Genomic DNA, 18,369 nt, shown 5'->3' on the forward strand with positions numbered 1-18,369 from the left:
GGGTCGAGAAAAGTCTAGGTCCAGTGGCACCAGGATAAAAAGGTCCAGGAGTGTCAGACTCAGAGGGATCATAAACCAGGGTGACAAGAACTGCATGAACCAGGGTGACCCGCAACATAGTAACTAGATGGACCAATGCCAGAGGGATGAGGAAGACCAGATCCAATAGGCCATTACCAGGAGGAGGATGATAGCTGGCCCATGAACAGATGGACCAGACTGAGGTAGAATTGGCAAATCAGAGGACCAGGAGGACTGGTAGAAGTAGGATGGGGCAAGAGGACCGGGGCTAAGAGGGCAAGGGAAACCAAGGGCAGTGGAACTAGAAGCAGAAGACTCAATACATAAGCACAATCAAAGGAGTACCAGAAATAAGACCAAGAGTACATGGACCAAGGAGATCAGGATCAGATGGATCACTAATCGGCAAACAAGGGGAATAGATAAATCAGTTAAACAACACCAGGAGGACTGGTAGACAAAAATGATGGTGAAGAGGATTGAAAAGGTCCAGGTCAGGGAGCCTGTGAAACAGGAGACACAAAAACCAAATGACTAGGGCAGGAGTACATGGGAATGCCGACTAGTCAAACTAGGACCAGGAAGTACAGGGCCAGGAAGTTCTTAGACTAACATGAACTGGAGGTCAAGAAACATCAGAAGTAGGAAAGGCTAGGGTGATCTATGACAGGGCAAGTTATTGCAGAGTCATACAAGTGAGGAGCAGGAGCCCAAGGCTCAGGTGGATCAGGACCAGATTGAAGAAGACTACGAAGATCAGTACCTGAAGGGCAATCGCCAGTATGTCCAGGATACTAGGATAAGCAGGACGAGGATTAGTAAGATCATGGAGACAGTACCAAAGGCACCCAGAAGACCAGAGCAAGAGGACTAGGTAAACTAACAGGACTAGGAGGAACGGAAACAGGGCTAAGACGGTCATGAAGATCAGGACCTAGGAGACCAGGGCTCGTACAAGTAAGGTGGGGCAAAGCAATCATTACAAGTCGCAGGATCAGGGTAAGGAGGATCTGAGTTAAGAAGGCCAATCATGATTTGGAAGACCAAGTAGCATTAACAATGGTGGTCAGGGGGAACCAGGACCAAAATAACCAGGCTCGGGAGGACCCGAACAAGGAGAACCTGAATCAAAGGTACTGGATCAATGGCTACAGTACCAGTAGAGCCAAATGGACAGGGAACAGATCCAGGAGAACACGGACAACCCAAACCAGGAGGACAAAGACAGAGTGCCAAGACATGAAAAGCAAGATGGACTTGCAGTACCGGGCTAGGCGGTTGACTGTGAGGAGAACCACGACAAGTTGACTAAGACCAAGAGGAAGACAAAGGGACAAGGCCCAATGGGCCTAGACTGGGGGACCAGGAAAGACTGTTGATGCCCAAAAGGCAACGTTTATGATAACAAGCACAATGGGTCAAGAAGGACCACGATGGCCATGGCTAAGGAGGCCAAGACTAAGATAGCAGGTGGGTCAGGTCCCTAAGAACCCAAACTATAAGTAACAGCACCAAAAGGAATAGGGATAATAGGCACAAAACTCGAGAAGGACAAGGCCTAGAAAAACCAAGAATGGCATGACCTTGGTGCAGGAGTGCCAGATAGATGAGACCAGGGACACTGTCAGCCAGAGTCGGAAGGAAAAGTTCTAAGAGGACCCGAAAACAAAGGACTAAGGGGACCAGGAAGATCAGGGCATAGAGGACCAGAACCATGAGTACCAGGGCTAAGGGACCAGGGTAAGGAGGAAAAGGAGGATCAGGACCAGGGACATCAGTATCAGGATGCTCACAGCCTGGAGGCGTAGGTCACAGAACAGGACGGCCAAGTTAATGAGCAACAGAATGGCCAGGCCGAGGAGGATAAGATAAAGGTTAACCATGACGAGTTTGCATAACAGCATGAAGAGGGAGAGTGAACCGGGCTTTTCCCTGGTACACGGAAGAGCTACGACAGTTGAAGTTGAGCTGCAAACGCGCTGAGAGAGCTTGGAGGAAGCAGTATTCAACCTCAGCAAAGGCCTCGTTCAGGCTCGCACTGCAGGGCTGTAAGGCGCAGATTAAGCTAGCTAAGGCGGCTTTTCTGGAATCCACCTTGAACCAGGCGCTATCCCACCCCGTGTGTGTGGCTAACACGGTCCTTGCGTCGCAGGCCCTGTGCGACTCCCTGGCGGGTGCTTTTGAGGAGAAGACTGCAAAGATCTTAGAGGGCTTAAAAAACTCTTTGCCCGCTGCTCTCGGCTTGGGAGCTCCGGTTAGCCCGTTCAGTCGACCCCGGCCAGTTGTTTCTAGCTTTGGCTTGGGAGCTCCGAACGGGTCACCCAGTCGACCCCAGCCGACTGACTCAGCTCTCATACTGGGAGCTCTCGGCTTGGGAGCTCCGGTTGGCCCGCTCAGTCGACCCCAGACAGGTGCCCCTGGCCCTAGTCTGGGAGCTCCGGACGGATCACCCAGTCGACCCCAGCCGAGCGACCCAGATCCTTGCTTGGGAGCTCCGGATATTTCTTCCAGTCGACCCCAACTAAGACTCTTTCCCTGTCCCTCCTTTGAGGAATTCTGCAGCCTGGCACATACAGTGTCATCGGGCTCTCCGCTCGACCCATTGCCTCCCAAGTTCTGGAAGGTTTTCCACGCAGAACTTTTTCAGCCTTTGTATTCCATCTGTCTCCAGTCCTTGGAGTTGGCATCTGTTCCCGAGTGTTGGAAGCTAGCAGTAGTGTCACCCCTGCTCAAGAACCCAACATTGGACCCTGCCTGCCTTTCCAACTATAGGCCAATCTCCTTGCTCCCTTTTCCTATTAAGATCATGGAAAAATGGGTGACCCGCTCACTCTCAGGCTTCCTGGAGAATATCGGATGGTTCGATGAGGCACAGTTTGGCTTCCGCCCCGGGCACGGGACGGAGTCCGCACTGGTAACCGTATTGGACAATCTTCGTTCGCGTGTCGACAGTGGTCGGGCAGCCTTTTTAGTGCTGCTCGACATGTCGGCCGCGTTCGATACGGTCTGCCATCGGACCCTTATCAGGAGACTAGAGGAGTGTTGGGTCACAGAGGGTGCAAGAGACTGGCTGATATCCTATCTTGGCAGCCGGCAACAGTTGGTCTCGCTCCCTACATTTCGCTACGGAAAGTAGGGCAGGGGGTCCCACAGGGCTCGTCCATCAGCCCTATACTTTTTAATCTGTACCTCCGCCCCCTGGTCCAGCTTATAAAATCTTTTGGTGTCTCGGCTTTTAATTACGCCGATGACACCCAGCTGGTCTTTTCTCTGGAAGGAAACAATGCGGTCCCGCTGGAGACATTTCATCGCTGTATGGCAGCCACAGCGGACTGGCTACGGGCCAACTCCTTACAATTTAACAGCTCAAAGACGGAGGTGCTCTATTGTTCCATAGATCGGATCCCGCGGGTACTTCCAGAGAACTTTTGGCCTGCCACCTTTCCTGAGCCAGTGTCGGCGGCGGAATCAGCTCGTAACTTGGGGGTGATCTTCGGCCCAAATTTACAGCTTGACATGCACGTCAATAAAACCATTTCTACGTGCATGATGCTGCTACGCATGTTGCGTAAAGTTCTGACCCTTATCCCCGCCCAGGCCAGGCCGGAAGTAGTTCGCGGCACCATACTTAGTCGTCTAGACTACTGTAATGCGCTACTTCTGGAGGCCCCAAAAAACCTGTTGGGGAAGTTACAACGGGTGCAGAATATGGCCGCCAAGTTGGCTCTTTCCCGCCCTAGGTCTAGCTCTTCTACTCTAGCTTTAAGAGATCTACATTGGCTCCCGGTACACCTGCGAGTGATGTATAAAGCCGCGTGTCTGGTATTTAAGGCAGTACATCAACAAGGCCCAGTACCTTTGCAGAATATGTTTGCATGGTACTCTACCTCGCGGCCCCTCCGCTCTTCTTCAGCACAACTGCTTGTAGTCTCGAGGTTTCAGAGAGTTAGGATGGGCGGCCGCTCATTTAGTGTGGCAGCGGCCAAACTTTGGAACTCCCTGCCACTCTCTTTGAGAAGCCACAGGGACTACTTTCCGTTCAGGAAAGCGTTAAAAACGCATCTCTTTCCTAAAATTGTTTGAGCAGTGAAAAGTGCAACCGCTCGAAGTTCAAGCGCCAGGATGCCCTTTGGGTGACAGGACTGCGCTCTATAAATATACAATATAAATAAATAAATAAATAAATAAGACAAGCAGCCAGAGGACCAGGGCCAGTAGGATCAAGGCCAAATCCCAAAAGACAAGATCCAAGCCTCTAGGACCAGAGGCCAGAATAAGCAAGGAAGTCGTGGGTTCAGTACCAAGTGTACCAGGATGACCTGGATCAGAGAAAGTAAGTTTAGAAGGGTCAGCACCAATAGGACCAGGAACAGGCCTAGGAGTGACAGGATCAGGGCTCAGAGTACCAAGTTGAACAGAAAGACCAGGACCTGCAGGTAGCAGGACCAGGGTGAGGAAGATCAGGATGACCAGAGTGGCCAGAGCCAGGAAGACAAGACAAAGGGGACTGGGCCTGCATGTCCAGGAGGACCAGGACCAAAATGACTAGGCTCAGAAGGACCCAAACAAGGAGAAGCAGGACTAAGAGGGCCCAAACCATTGGGTGCAGTGCCAGAATACCACGAAAACAAGGCAAAGGGCCAGGAGGATAAGGATGATTCAAAGCAGGAAGACAAGAGCCAAGAGGACAAGGCCTAAGAGGGCCGGGACACTAGAGGCCAGGTAGAATGAGGGGGCAGCAGGGCCAGCAACTGATGTACTGGGAATCGAAAGACTATTGCTAGGAAAACTAGACTGTGAGTGAGAACAACTGTGAAAACAGGACCTAAAGAATAGCAGAAAGGCAGGCAACCAATGTCAACAGGATAAGAGCTGAGAGGACCAGGGCAATGAGAACCAGTGGGACCACAACTAATGGAAAAGGGAAAATCAATTCACAGAGGCCCAGCGGTATCAGGACCGGGCATACCAGGACAAGCAGGACCAGGACAAAGAGGAAACAGAGGACCAGGACAAGGAAGGCCGGAGTGACAGGATCCATGATGACCAAGCTAGGTGGCTAAGAATGGCTAAGAGATGAATGACCTGAAAAAGGAAGATCAAGATAAAGTGGACAAATTAAGCCAGATGGGAAAGGATTTGGAGGACTAAAAGAATCAGAATAAGCAGGACCAGAACCAGGACTAGGAGGTTAAGAGAGGTCAGAACCAAGGGACAAGGATCTGAGAATCCAAGTGGAGAAGCAAGACTAAGAACTTGGATATTAGGTCAGGCTGGCAAGGATCAGGGCAGCCATGGCCACCAGTTCAACCAGACTAAGACAAAAAGGACCAGAACAGGACCAAAATGACCAGGCCCAGGTCCAGGTCAAGAGGACCCAATAAGAGGGACCAGTGCATGCACTACCATGTGGACCACAAGGACAAGGACCATGCCAAGGAGACCAAAACCAGAAAGACTAGAAGTGTCAGCCCTACGAGAACCAGTACAACAGGGCAAGATGGATAAGGTCTTGGCAGACCAGCAGGATCAGGATGAGCATCAGTAGTTCCAGGATCAGAAGGCCCAGGAAGGGCTAATACATGGAGGCGCAGAGCCAGAAAGATCAGGGTCAGAAAGGACTACAACCAGGACTCCCAGATTCAAGAAACCAGTACCAGGGTGATCAGAACTGGTTGGACCAGAGCCAGGATGAGGATCAGAAGGACCAAAGCAACCCAGAAAAGGAAGACTTGGAACAGGACTAGGAGGAGGACCAACACCTAATTGTCCAGAAGGACCTGGAAGTGAAGGAAGCAGACCTGGGGTAGGCGGACACCTATATATGTCTAGGCCACAGATACTACAAAATCTCCTTTGTAAATTTCTTATTCATGTTTCTTATGCTGTCAAAACCTAGAACCCCCCCATCTCTTCAGCCCACATATAACACCGACAAGTATTTGTTGAAAAATCAGGGCATGCAAAGTGAATAAAAATACGGGACTGTTAACTCTTTTTTCTAAGTGTAGAAGATGCAGTCTGATGTTGGCATAGTAGTCTGAGGGTGGATTTGATGGTTTAGGGACTGAAAGTTGGCAGAGGAGTTTAAAGATGGATGAGCGAAAATGTTTATTCAATGTCTTATCAAATGCAATATTTGTAAGAAAGTCAAAAATAAAAAATCACGGCGAGTTTCTTTTCTTTTGTGTCTTTGATGTCTAGATGTCTTCCTCTGATTTTCCGGGAAAATTCATATTTATTCCAATGATATTCAGTTCAATTAATTATAGTTCCAATCCTTCTGTTATGGCTTCTCAACTGAATACTTCCTCTGATGACTAACAGAGCCCATCTACCCTATTTAGAGTAAAACCTGGCTGTAAGGGACAGGAAAAAAGTAATGCCCCATCACCCTGGTAGAAAACTCTCTGCATGTGGGAGCGTTCTTTCTTTTGTTAAAAAAAAATACAAACTCCTGCTTTAGCAGTTTGTTTTTGAAAAAACTTTTTTTTAAACGTTTGCAACCTGGCCATAATGTCTGACTGTACTTCCCTTTAAATGTTTCGTGCATAGACAGGAAACACCATGACAGCGGTTCCTGTCAATTTAGAGAGTTGTCCACAGGCCCAGTGGACAATTCTAAATTTGGCCGGCGTTGGTCCCTCAGGATGTCAGAGGTATTGTTTCTTCATTCAAGGTGTGTTGGTCTCTTCATAAGGGGCCCTTTCCAATTGTTTCTATTGTGATAAAATCACCCTAATTATTAGTTGCTCTATGTTACTGGAATACAAATTTTCCATTTCTGATTTTTGCTTTTGCAAATCATTGTTTTAAGGTGTTTTAGTCTGATTTGTTTTATAGAACTGTACCGCAATTAATAATTACTGATTGCACTGATTTACTGCAAAAAAAGAAATAGGTGTTTTCATAATATGGATCATATTGGTAATCCTATATCTGGCCCTTGTATATTCCCATGGCTTTGTGAGTAAGAGTGAGTTGATGACTTTAGAAGAGTAAACAGATTAGTATTGCAAAGGTTCTAATCATCCTTATCATTAGTCACCTCTGCAGGTAAATGCAAAGGAGTAGGAGCATTTATTGAGTATGAGACAGCTCCATAAGGAGACTTCCAAGTCGCTATGTCTAGGCCCATAATGTGATGCAGTGGTATTCTGTGCCATGTCTGTCAAAATAAGTTGGAAACCTTCAAACATTTGGAACCATTAGACCTACAAATTAGTGCCTGCATCTAGATCAGATTTTAGCAGTAAGAGCCTTATGTCGTAGAATTACAATGTTTGTGACCACAAAAATACTTATCATTATGTGCAAAACCCTTTATATAAGTTAAATAATAATAATAATAAACAAACTTTATTCAGCAGAGAACACAGTCATAAAAGATACAATATATTAAAAACAATATCATATACATTAAAAATATATAATTTTTAACACAACTCTAAAATGACATCACAGCATTCTCTCATCTTGCGGGACCACTAACTTAAGAACAACTGTAAATGCTAACTTGTTTCCCAGAAAGTGCTATGTCAACATGTCACTATTCATAAATAAACCTCTCTCTCTCAGTCATTTATGGTTTTCCTAGATCTCATCCTTGCTCTTGGAAAGTGCTTAACCACGATTAAAGTGCGTTGGTGCTGCATGTTGCATGCGCAAAAGCGTAATTCGAGCCTGTCTGAATCCCATTTCTTTTAAATAGGGGTTCAGACACAGTCGCCTGGGTTATGTAAAATATTTGCATAAAAAGACAACATGTAAAATATCCTGTAGAGACCTATTGTCCCAGCCACAGGGCCCTCTATCCTTGGCTCGAGCTACAAAGCCTAGAGGAGAGGCCACTAAATGATGAAAAATATTAAATCTATAACGAGTAATTTCAGTCAGTCAGTCAGTCAAAACACTTTATTTCGATTATTAAAAATCATAAAAAGACAATCATAAACACATGTACATATATATACACATCATTTTTACAGAATTCAATCATCAGGTATATGTACAAGGGATAAAAAGAGATACAAATACATGAAATCACAATACATTCAGATGTCAGGTATCGTAAGAATAAAAAACTATTTCATAAAACTTCAGAATAAATAAAAATAAATGTAGTTTAAAAAGGGAAAAAATTCAACTATAGACGTGATACATATTTCATAGTATAATACACCTAACAACACATAGTCAGCATAAAGTATAAAGTGCAAAGTGCAGAGTATAGTTAAAAAGAAATACATCAGTAAGATTTAACCTACTTTATCTGACATATTCTTTCTCCGGACTGCGGCCACCAGAAAACTAGCGACACAAAACATGTCACGAGTGCAGCTTAACCTTTGTAAATACAAGAGGGCTGGTCTAACTTGCATAAAACCAGCCTCCTTCAGGATCGGTAACAGATATTTACCTCGCATTTCCGGATAAAATTCACAAAACATAATAAAATGCATCGTATCCTGAACTGAAAAATTATCACATTTACAGGGTTGACTGTTTTCTGGTTTACCCCAGGTTGGGAAGTCCCCCAGAGTAAGGTGTATTAGATTAAAACGAGTAATTTAAAAGTGATCATAAGTGTTGGTTAAAATAGTGAGGTAATGCCCTGTTCCCAGCACTGATGTAAGTAGGACATTTGGTCTGACTGACTTCTTCCTTAGTTCCTTTCCTTCTCGCTCCGCACTAACTTTCTTAGAGAATAGTTTGTTAATTCGTTTTTTGTCCTTTTCCTTCACTGTTCTATATTTGGTAAATATGTCTATTCTTCCCAGGGTACAAAGTGTTTCTTTAATATATCTTAGCCAGGGGATTTTAAGGGCATGATCCAATGAGAGGCAAAATTACCGCTTAATTAAATGAGGCTTCCTCATTGGACCAGATATCCACCCAACAAGGCAGAGGCTTAACTGCAGTTAAGTCAGTCACATGCCTCACCCCCAGTTCTTTGTGCACTGAGTAAGCGGGGGTACCCTGAGGGTCTTTTAACAGCTGTCTCAGACATTTTTTGTGCATCGTCTGTAATTCCACCACTACACCACTACCTTGTAACCCCAGATCTCGCTCCCATACAAGACCTTAGACATACAACTTGATTGATATAATTTTAAAATCACCCCTGGCGACCAAGTACCTAATCTGTGTGCAAAGGTTGCTACAGCTCCTGTTGCGTTCTTCGTTTTCTCACCTTCTCTTCCTTCAGGGTATTCCAGTTCAGTTTGGCGTCAAATGAAACCCCAAGGTATTTAAAGGCTGTTACTTTGGTTATACTAAAAGAGCCTGCCTTATAGGATTTTGTACCATTCTCTCGACACCCCACTTCCATCACAAATGACTTGGCGTAGTTGGGGACAGATCCAACCCATTCATGAAGGAGACAAACCCGTCAATTAAAACTTGCAACGCTCTTGGCGTGCGTGCAATAAGCACAGCATCGTCTGCGTACAGCAGTACTGGCACTGGTCTACTGCCTATTCTCGGAGTATCCACCTGCAAAGAAATCAAGGCAGATTCCAGCCCATTAATGTACAATGTAATAAAAAAGGGACTAGAATACAGTCTTGGCGCACACCTCTTGAGTATTTGAAGCTGTCGGTAAGTCCCCCTTCTTGTGTAAAGCGGACTGCTGCTGAGGTATGGGCATATAAAGTGATCAAGTTATTTATTATAGATCGCTCTACTTCTAATTCGTCTAGCAGAGACCACAGTTTGCTGCGGGTTCACCCTATTATCAAACGCTGCAGTGAAATTCATGAAGCCTAAATAAATGGATCACACTTGGGTGATTGTATATTTTGCTATCAGTAAATAGAGGTTCAGGCATTGGCCCACTGTGGATTTACCTGTACAGAAGACATATTGGACCTCCAAGATGATTTAATTTATGTTTGCCCGCTCCACTAACCTATTTAATATGACCCGACCCATAACCTTGACTGTTGAATCAATCAGGGATATCGGTCGGTAGCAGTTGGGGTTATCCCTGTTCCCCTTCTTGTAAATGGGGACGATATTAGCAGTGATCCAAGACTAGGGCTTATCAGATGACACTGTTGCATTCAAAACCCTAGTCAAAATTAGGGCCCATAAGTCAATGGTGTTCCTAAACAGGTCTGGTGAAATCCCATCTGGGCCCGGGGGCGTATTATTGGTCAATCCCTCTGTGCCTATTATTACCTCTTCTAACTGAAAATTAATCTGAGACACACATGGGAAGAGCTCCCCGACATTGTTATAGTGGTCTCCATCCCCGTAATTATAAACCACTTGGAAATGATTTTTCCATTGGTCCTGTGTGATATGATGACATACTGATGGTTAGTCTGGTTCAGAAAAACAGGGTTCAAATCTGCTTTATTGAGAGAAACATAGTAAGAGACACAGCTTGGGTCGCCTACAACCCGGAGGCCGGCAGCAGGAGAGGAGCATCAATACACAGCCTGATAGCCGGCATCCCGGGGGCCCGGCGGCACATTACAGACTTACATGGCGTCGGGTCTGCATCCGGTGAAGTAGGACAAGTGAGGATGAGCAGCAGTCGAACAAGTTTTTTGAGCGAGAGGAGAGTCTCACTGCTGTTTTGTAGTTTGTAAAACAAGAACCAAAAAACACCCCAACCAGGTTACAACTAAGAGGTAGTGCTTAAACCGTGTAGCAGTGATGTGTGATAATGGTGTACTGTGGTAGTCCTAGCAGGTGGCGGTGCGCGGGGAAATAAGTGTCCTGAGCTTACTGTCCAGTGCCGTTGGTGCCTGCATAGTGTTAGCCTTAGAGATCGCAGGGTGTTAAGGATATCGCTCGCCAGAGGGGCGAGCTCGTGTCGCGATGGCGAGGGAGGGTGTACAGGCATCGAGAAGGGGAAAGGGGGCAGCGCAGCCTAGGCAGGGCAGCTTACCTATCGAGGGGTACGCGGGGGCAGAGAGGCAGATATAAAGAGGGAAGGCCACAAGTCCTATCCAAGGCTACAGGTTAAGTTCTGGGAGAGCGTTATTGGCGCTGGGGAGTGTCAGGCCCGTGTCCCGACTGTACATCTTCGTTTGAGCGCCTAAGCAGGTAGTGCACCAGAGGATCCCATATGTCCCTGGGTCGGCATGAGAGAGGCAGTAGTTCAGCAAAGGTGGTATGCTGATCTTGGCAATATGTCAAGTCGGTTAGCCAGTCCTTGAACTTGGGCGCTCTACCCCTGCTCCAGCGGCACGCAATACGCCGCTTGGCCAAGAGCAACGCCGTGTCAACGAATTTTCTGCAGTCTCTAGGCAGCTGCATTGTATAACCGAGGACAGCTACCAGAGGGTCCGCAGGAATCTCCTCATCCACCATCTCCGCAACGGCCTCGATCACCTGTCTCCAGTAGTGAGCAATCTGGGGGCAAGACCACGCCAGGTGGAGAAAATCAGCATGTTCAGCACGACAGCGCTCACAACGATCATTATCAGCCAATCCAAATCTATACTTCCGGACCGGCGTGTAATATATCCTCTGAAGGTATTTGAAATGAATAATTTTCAATCTGCAGCTGGCAGAGATGCGGGAAGTCAATGCACAGCAGTGTTTCCATTGGTCGTCCGAGATATCTGTTCCAAGCTCCGCAGACCAGTGTAGCCGGGCAGCAGAGATTTGTAATGGAGCAGCACCGCGGATCTGGCGGTAGAGCCCAGAGACCAAGTGGGTCCCGTCCTGTGATCCCAATAGGAAGTGCAGTGGTAGCAGGACCGTGGGCTCATCAGGGTAGTCGGGTAGGATGTCCCGCATCCCCGCGCGCAGCCGAATGTAGTAAAAGAGTTCAAGGGGCGTATGCTCATACGTTTTAAAAAACAGATCAGCAGACTTGAATTGACTGTCGTGAAACAGATCCCCCCAGCAGGTGATAAGAAGTTTACCACAGAGTTGTTGAAATCCCAGCTCTGACAACAAGGAAAGCTGCGGATGATAGGTGAGCGGTAGTCTGGGGGAGTAAGGTAGTGAGCATAACAATCGCCGAGCGATACGGCGCCATGCATCCAATGTGCAGGAAACCGAGGTATTCGAAGTGGTGATGGATGTCTCGGGACAGTGTAGCAGGCCGTTCAGCAGAAGTGGGTGCACTATCCAGGCTTCCACCGCTATATGCGGCATGAAGAGAGTAGGAGCCATCCAGTGATAGGCAAAATGCGCCTGTGCGCACTGATAGTATATTTCAAAATCGGGGATATCAAATCCCCCCTGGTCATAGGGAAGGGTCAGCGTTGACCACTTTAAACGGGGAGACTTGCCACCCCAGAAAAGTCTGCGCAGCTCCGTGCGGAGTGCCTTGAAGAAGAAGGCGCCAGGGTAGTAGGGGATATTAAGAAAAAGGTACAGAAAGCGGGGTAATATCACCATTTTTATGAGGGAAGCCCTCCCAGCCATGGAGAGTGGTAATGTGATCCATCTATCGACGGAGGCAGTCAGCTTGGTTATGGCCACTCCGTAATTGGATCGGAGAGTCTCGTCCTTGTCACGGGCGATACGGATCCCCAAATAGCGGAGATCATCACAGCACCATATCAACGGGTAATCAAGTGGGAAGTCGTGTACCGCATCCGTAAGAGGAAAAAATTGCGACTTAGACCAATTGATGTGAACACCTGACACCCCTCCAAAAAGGACGAATTCCCGAAGCAGGGGATTGAGGTGTAGGTCCGGGTATTTGACATATAGCGTGATGTCATCCGCATAGAGGGACACATCGATTTGCCGCTGCAGGCATTGTACTGCTCCCGCTCGGTGTAATTGACGCAGGCGACAGGCTAGAGGTTCAACCGCGATAGCAAATAATAGGGGCGAAAGCGGGCAACTTTGGCGGGTGCCTCTCGTGAGTGTGATGGGTTGAGACAATTTTCCATTTATCAGTACTTTTGCCGTAGGATCCGTGTATAGGAGGTGCACCCAGGCCAGGAACATTTTGGGGAAACCCATGCAGGCCAGGATCGAGAAGAGGTAGGGCCATTCGACAGAATCGAACGCCTTGGTGGCGTCCAGGAACACAGCCGCCACTGGGATGTCAGGGTGGACCGTACGGAGCAGGGAGAAAAGGGTGCGCAGATTATGGGATGTGGATCTGCCCGCAACGAAGCCAGATTGGTCAGGCAGGACAATTCTGGTCATCAGCAACGAGAGCCGTGTGGCCAGAATCTTGGCGAGGATCTTGACGTCACAGTTTAGGAGGGAAAGTGGACGGTAAGAGTCACAGGAGGAGGGATCTTTATCTGGTTTCAGAAGGGAGGTGATAACCACCTCACGCATAGAACAGGGTAGTATCCCATCAGCTAGGGATTCGGTAAAGACCTCTCTAAGCACGGGCGCCATGATATCGATATAGGCTTTGTAGAATTCGGCTGGGATGCCATCTAGCCCCGGAGCCTTACCATTTTTGAGGGACATGATGGCCTCGCGAACCTCGTCTAGCTTGAAAGGCGCTGCAAGGAACTCCCTGTCACCATCGCTAAGCCAGCACAAAGCCACTTCATTTAGGTATTCAGTGTATGGTGCGTCCGCCTCTACTGTGGATGTGTATAGTGACGAGTAGTGTGTCGTGAAGGCAGTGAGTATCGCATCCGAATCTCTAATGGTGGCACCGGCCTCAACGGTAAGCTCCAGTATAGTGTTGTGCACTCGGGATGGACGTGTGAGTGCAGCTAGCACTTTTCCAGGCCTATCCCCCTCGCAGTATCTTCGGGCCACCCAGTGTTTACCCCGATATTTTGCCTCCCTGGCAGCCTCCTCCTCATATTTGGACAGTGTCTCTCTAAAGGTCACATGTAGGCGTGGGTCAGTATCCGACGCCATGCGGAGCTCCAGATCCCGCAGGTCCCCCTCCAGTGTGGTGATGGTACGTAGGATATCTTGCAACACCCCGTGGCTTTTGGAAATGCAGAACCCCCTGATAGTGACCTTGAAAGCCTCCCATATGTGTTCCACTGACTCCACTGAGCCCTTGTTCCTAGGAAAGAAGTCCCTGATCTCTTCGCCCAATTCTGTGCGAAAGAGATCGTCAAGAAGCACATCGGGACCTAGTCTCCACTGTGGCCTCGGAATGTCCCACTCAGGAGTCCGGAACTGCAGTCTCACAGGGCTGTGATCTGAATAGGTTCTGGGCAAGTGGTCCACCCCCAGCAGCCCCAAAGCAATGTCTCGGGTAATCAGAAAGTAGTCTAATCGTGCCCATGTCCCAGTGTGAGATGTAAAGTGCGTGCCCTCCTGTCCGAGGGGATGTAGGTGTCTCCAGGCATCCAGCAGTCCACCCTCCTCCACCACTCCCTCCAAAGCTTCTCTGGCACGGGGCTTGTAGGAACTAACACCATCCGCTCTGTCAAGGGGGGGGCGCCAGCGCCAGGTTGAAATCACCACCCCAGATGACGTGTCGTGCCCCAATGGAAACAATTTTACCCCACAATGAGGAAAAAAAGGCAGGTGAGTCAATATTCGGTGCATACATTGAAACAAATAAGTAGACGTCGTGTCCCAGCCTACCCCATAACAAAGCATATCGGCCCTCCCCGTCCACCTCTTCCCCAAAGCGGTGGAAAGGCACGCCACGGGCAATGAGAATCGCCACACCTCTTGCATAAGACGAATAGGAGGAAAAGATACGGGTACCAGCCCATTTCGATGCAAAAGATGTATCCCTTCGCATGGGCGTATGTGTCTCTTGTAGCATGGCAACCTGTATATGATGTCTGTTCAGGTAGGCAATAACATTCCTGCACTTTTTAGCATCGTTTAACCCTCGGATGTTCCATGATAGACATGTCAGTCTCGCAGCTGCATTCACAGTAGCCATGGACATAGTAACAGTAGAAGCGAAAGCGCCCGAGGGGGCCATATCATGAACCCACAACCGCCCCTGCAGTACCAAGCCATACACCAGGTTAGCAAATATGCACATAGTGTAAGCAATATCAACCTCATGAAATCCAACCCCCCCCCCCACCCACCCCAGCATCCCAATCATGCCAGTAGCCATGGATCCCCCCCACGTGAACCTCCCTTCTCCCCCTCCCCCCCAACTGTAGTACGGCAACCAGCCAAAAACACAACAAGTCAGTGGGGAACACCCGACAGGGGTACATCAGAGAGAGCGCACTGCCACTATCCGACCCATAGCTCCAGAACTATACCGCCCTCGGTGGAGACTAGGGCCAAGAGAGTGGTCCTTGGCATACGTTACCACTGGGGTGCAGGGTCCAGACAATCCGTCGCTCTCGTATCACCCCAGCTCTCAAGTTGTGAGTCGTTGCCAGCAAACAGGCCGGAATGATGCATATATGACTCAAAGTATGTAGGGTCAATCAATCTTCGTGGTGCACTGGAGGTAGGTCAGCATTCTCCTGTTCATCCGCAGATAAATGTTCGTCCCTGCGTGCTTTCCGGATCGTCTTCAGGAAATCCTCGGCTTTTTGCGGGTTGGTGAAAAAGCGTTGCTTGCCTTGGTGGGTAACTCTAAGCTTAGCAGGGTACAAGAGGGCATAGTCTATTTGGGCCTCTCGCAGTTTCTTTTTCACTGGTAGGAACTTGCGCCGCTCGTCCTGAACCATCGGCGTGAAATCGGGGTAGACGGAGAAGGTGATGCCGTCATATCGCAGTGATCTTTGAGTCCGGGCAGCTCTGAGGGCCGCATCACGGTCGCGATAATTCAGGAGACGTGCAATTATAGGTCTCTGCGGCAGGCCAGGTTGGGGCATAGGCGCCAGGGAGCGGTGGGCCCTCTCCACGATGAACTGGGACGAGAAAGCTTCCTCCCCGATCGAGCCCTTAAGCAATTTCTCCACATATAACTCCATCCTGCCCGTGGCAGTGGACTCCGGTACATTTGTAATGCGAATGTTGTTCCGGCAGCTTCGTGCTTCTAAGTCCTCATTCTTTGCCGCTATGATGCGAAGGAGATTGTCCATTCTTGCCAGCTGCGTCGTGTGGGCCGTGGTGGCATCAGTGTTGTCGGAGATTCTCTGTTCAGCAGTCGTGAGGCGTTCTTCATGGCGATCCACCTTGTGGACCAGGGCGTCCAGTCGAGCCGTGACGCCATCCACCTTCTCCACAACGGTGGCGAAGCCCTGACGCATCTCCCATATCAGGTTGGTAAGGTCTGCAGCAGGGGCAGAAGGTGGGGCAGGCTGCGGAGGCGGCACGCTAGGCCCTGGGCTCATCTGTGTCGATGTGGCGCTTTTGCGAGCGCTGTCGAAGCTTAGCTTAGGCTGGCGAGTCTCGGGTCGCCCCATGGCAGTGACTGGGGACAATTGAGAGGTCAAAATGAGGGATGGCAGTGCAATGCAGCGCGAGGTTATATACCGCAAGTAAGAGGCAACCAGCAGCAGGCAAAAGGATCTCGAGTCCGGTGTGCTGCAGTATATTGCAATATAGGCGTTTCCAACAGAAGCGCTATGCAGTCTCAAAGCGCTCGGAGGTATTGGCTGTATGTCCAGTCAAGGGCGCGTGGCCCCAGCAATAGGCACTCGCTGCTCGGGAGCCGGGTACTAGAGAGGCCAGAGCACCAACAGCTGTGACGGGCAGCAGGGCAGACCAAGGGAACAGGCTGCGACAGGCAGTGGCTGGGTGTCACGACTCACCGGTCGGCGCCCCTCAGGATAGCAGCCGTGTGGCACGTGGACAGCCCCCAGCGCACCCAGCGCTCAATGTGGTGCAGCAATCTTCAGGCGGGTATGGCGGTAAGCAGGGGGGCCAGCCTCAGCCCCCGGTCAATGGGTCCAGCGGTCCACGCCACGCAAGCTCGGGTCTGCGGCAAAATGGACGATGGGCACTACGGTCCGGAGGTGCCGCAGCCACAGGCGTCGCCGCAGGAGCGTCTCCTTCTCGGTGCCAGCGAGGTGAGTCAGCGTTGGCTGGGGGGGGGGGGGGGGGGGGGAGACCCTAGGCAGGTTCTTTAGCAGCCGCCTACCTGCACGGCCGCCCCCGCACGCCGTCCCAAAAGGATCTCGGAGGCAAAGTCCCGATGCGGCCTGGGGTCCTCGTGGCAGGCCTCGGGATCGCGTAGCTGCAGTGGCCGAGCGTCCGTCACGTGCAGCTCCAGAGCGAGAGCCGGGCAGTTTACAGCAGCCCGTAACTCCGGCTCCCGGGCTCGTAGCAACACCAAACTTGAGACGAGTGTAGAGAGCTCCACTTGGAAGCGGAGCCCGGTCTTCTAGGGGTGATACGGCACCCCGTGGTGCAGGATCTGGGCAGGATTAATTACCAAGGAGCGGGAGCTGCAGGTCTAGGCAGCCATTCTGCAAGCGCGCCCTCTAGCGCCCCCCGGGTCTTTTAATAACTTTCCAGAATAAGGAGCTATCTTTTAATTCACTAGCCTGGACCAGTTCCTCCCAAGCCTGTTTTTTTAAAGAAGACCTCCGTTTTTTAGTGCTTTAATATTATTATTGCGGCAATGGCTACAATAGATTTATTGCAAGGGGACTCTTTCAGGGCCATTTTAAGTTTCCTCAGTGCTTGAGGACACTCACTTTCTAACTACCTTGGGCTATCCGAGTGGTAAAGGGCCACTGGGACAGTAAGGAGAGCAGCCACTGACTTTGCTATAGCATCAAAGGAACTGAGTATATCTTCCTCTGATGGTGATATATCTAGGCACTTCATAATCTTCTGTTGCCTCTCTTTCAAAAGGGTTAAAATAAAAGTATTGCTGTCCACCTGGGACCGTTGCAAACGTCTCCCCTGGTCAGTAGGCCTAATTGTCCTCCCATCCCACTACCTCATACTAGCTTAACACCATGTGCCCACAACCCCAAGATCAAAGAGTTATGATCGCTGTAGGAACTTCCTACATTCCTGAAAAACAATATATTGTGGACCAGAGATGATGACATAAAAATAAAATCAATAGTGGTAGAGCAGGCCCTTCCTTTATATGTAGGGGGTAAAGACTATTGGGAGGCATTACTGCATTTTGTAAGGTAAACGTTAGGTCAAAGGTTTTTAAAAGAGTATTTCATTCATGTCCATCTACAGAATGCTCCATGTGCCTTTCTTCTGTCATGCATGTGGAAGTAGCCCTCGAACTTTGTCTGATGTCTGAACATAAATGACAATTAAAATCGCTAACAAGATAAGATTACCCTGTGGCAAATTGTCCCTCTGTAACTGATCTAATAGACTGGCTAGCTCCTTCAAAGTTGATGGGCCCAAATTCCTATTTTTAGCATTATAAAAGTTAATTATTGATAACCGTTTCAATCTACCCAACACCAGCTTTAAACCTTGTGCCATTGTAGAGTTCCATTTGTTATGTTATGTTATTATAGGTCTTCTATAGCGTGCGGCTACTCCAAAGGAGTGTCCCGGCGCTTTGTGCTCCAGACCTAGAAAAAGAAAGGA

At 49.0% G+C, this 18,369-nt stretch overlaps 1 protein-coding gene across 1 annotated transcript in view; it reads left to right on the forward strand.

Moving 5' to 3' along the window:
• LOC147691980 (cytochrome P450 2G1-like) overlaps nt 1-18,369 on the forward strand; it is a 480,027-nt gene that overhangs the window by 184,893 nt on the left and 276,765 nt on the right. The window lies entirely within an intron of this gene.

This window comes from Lissotriton vulgaris, chromosome 9 (genome assembly GCF_964263255.1).
Source record: "Lissotriton vulgaris chromosome 9, aLisVul1.2, whole genome shotgun sequence".
NCBI classification, from domain to species: Eukaryota; Metazoa; Chordata; class Amphibia; order Caudata; family Salamandridae; genus Lissotriton; species Lissotriton vulgaris.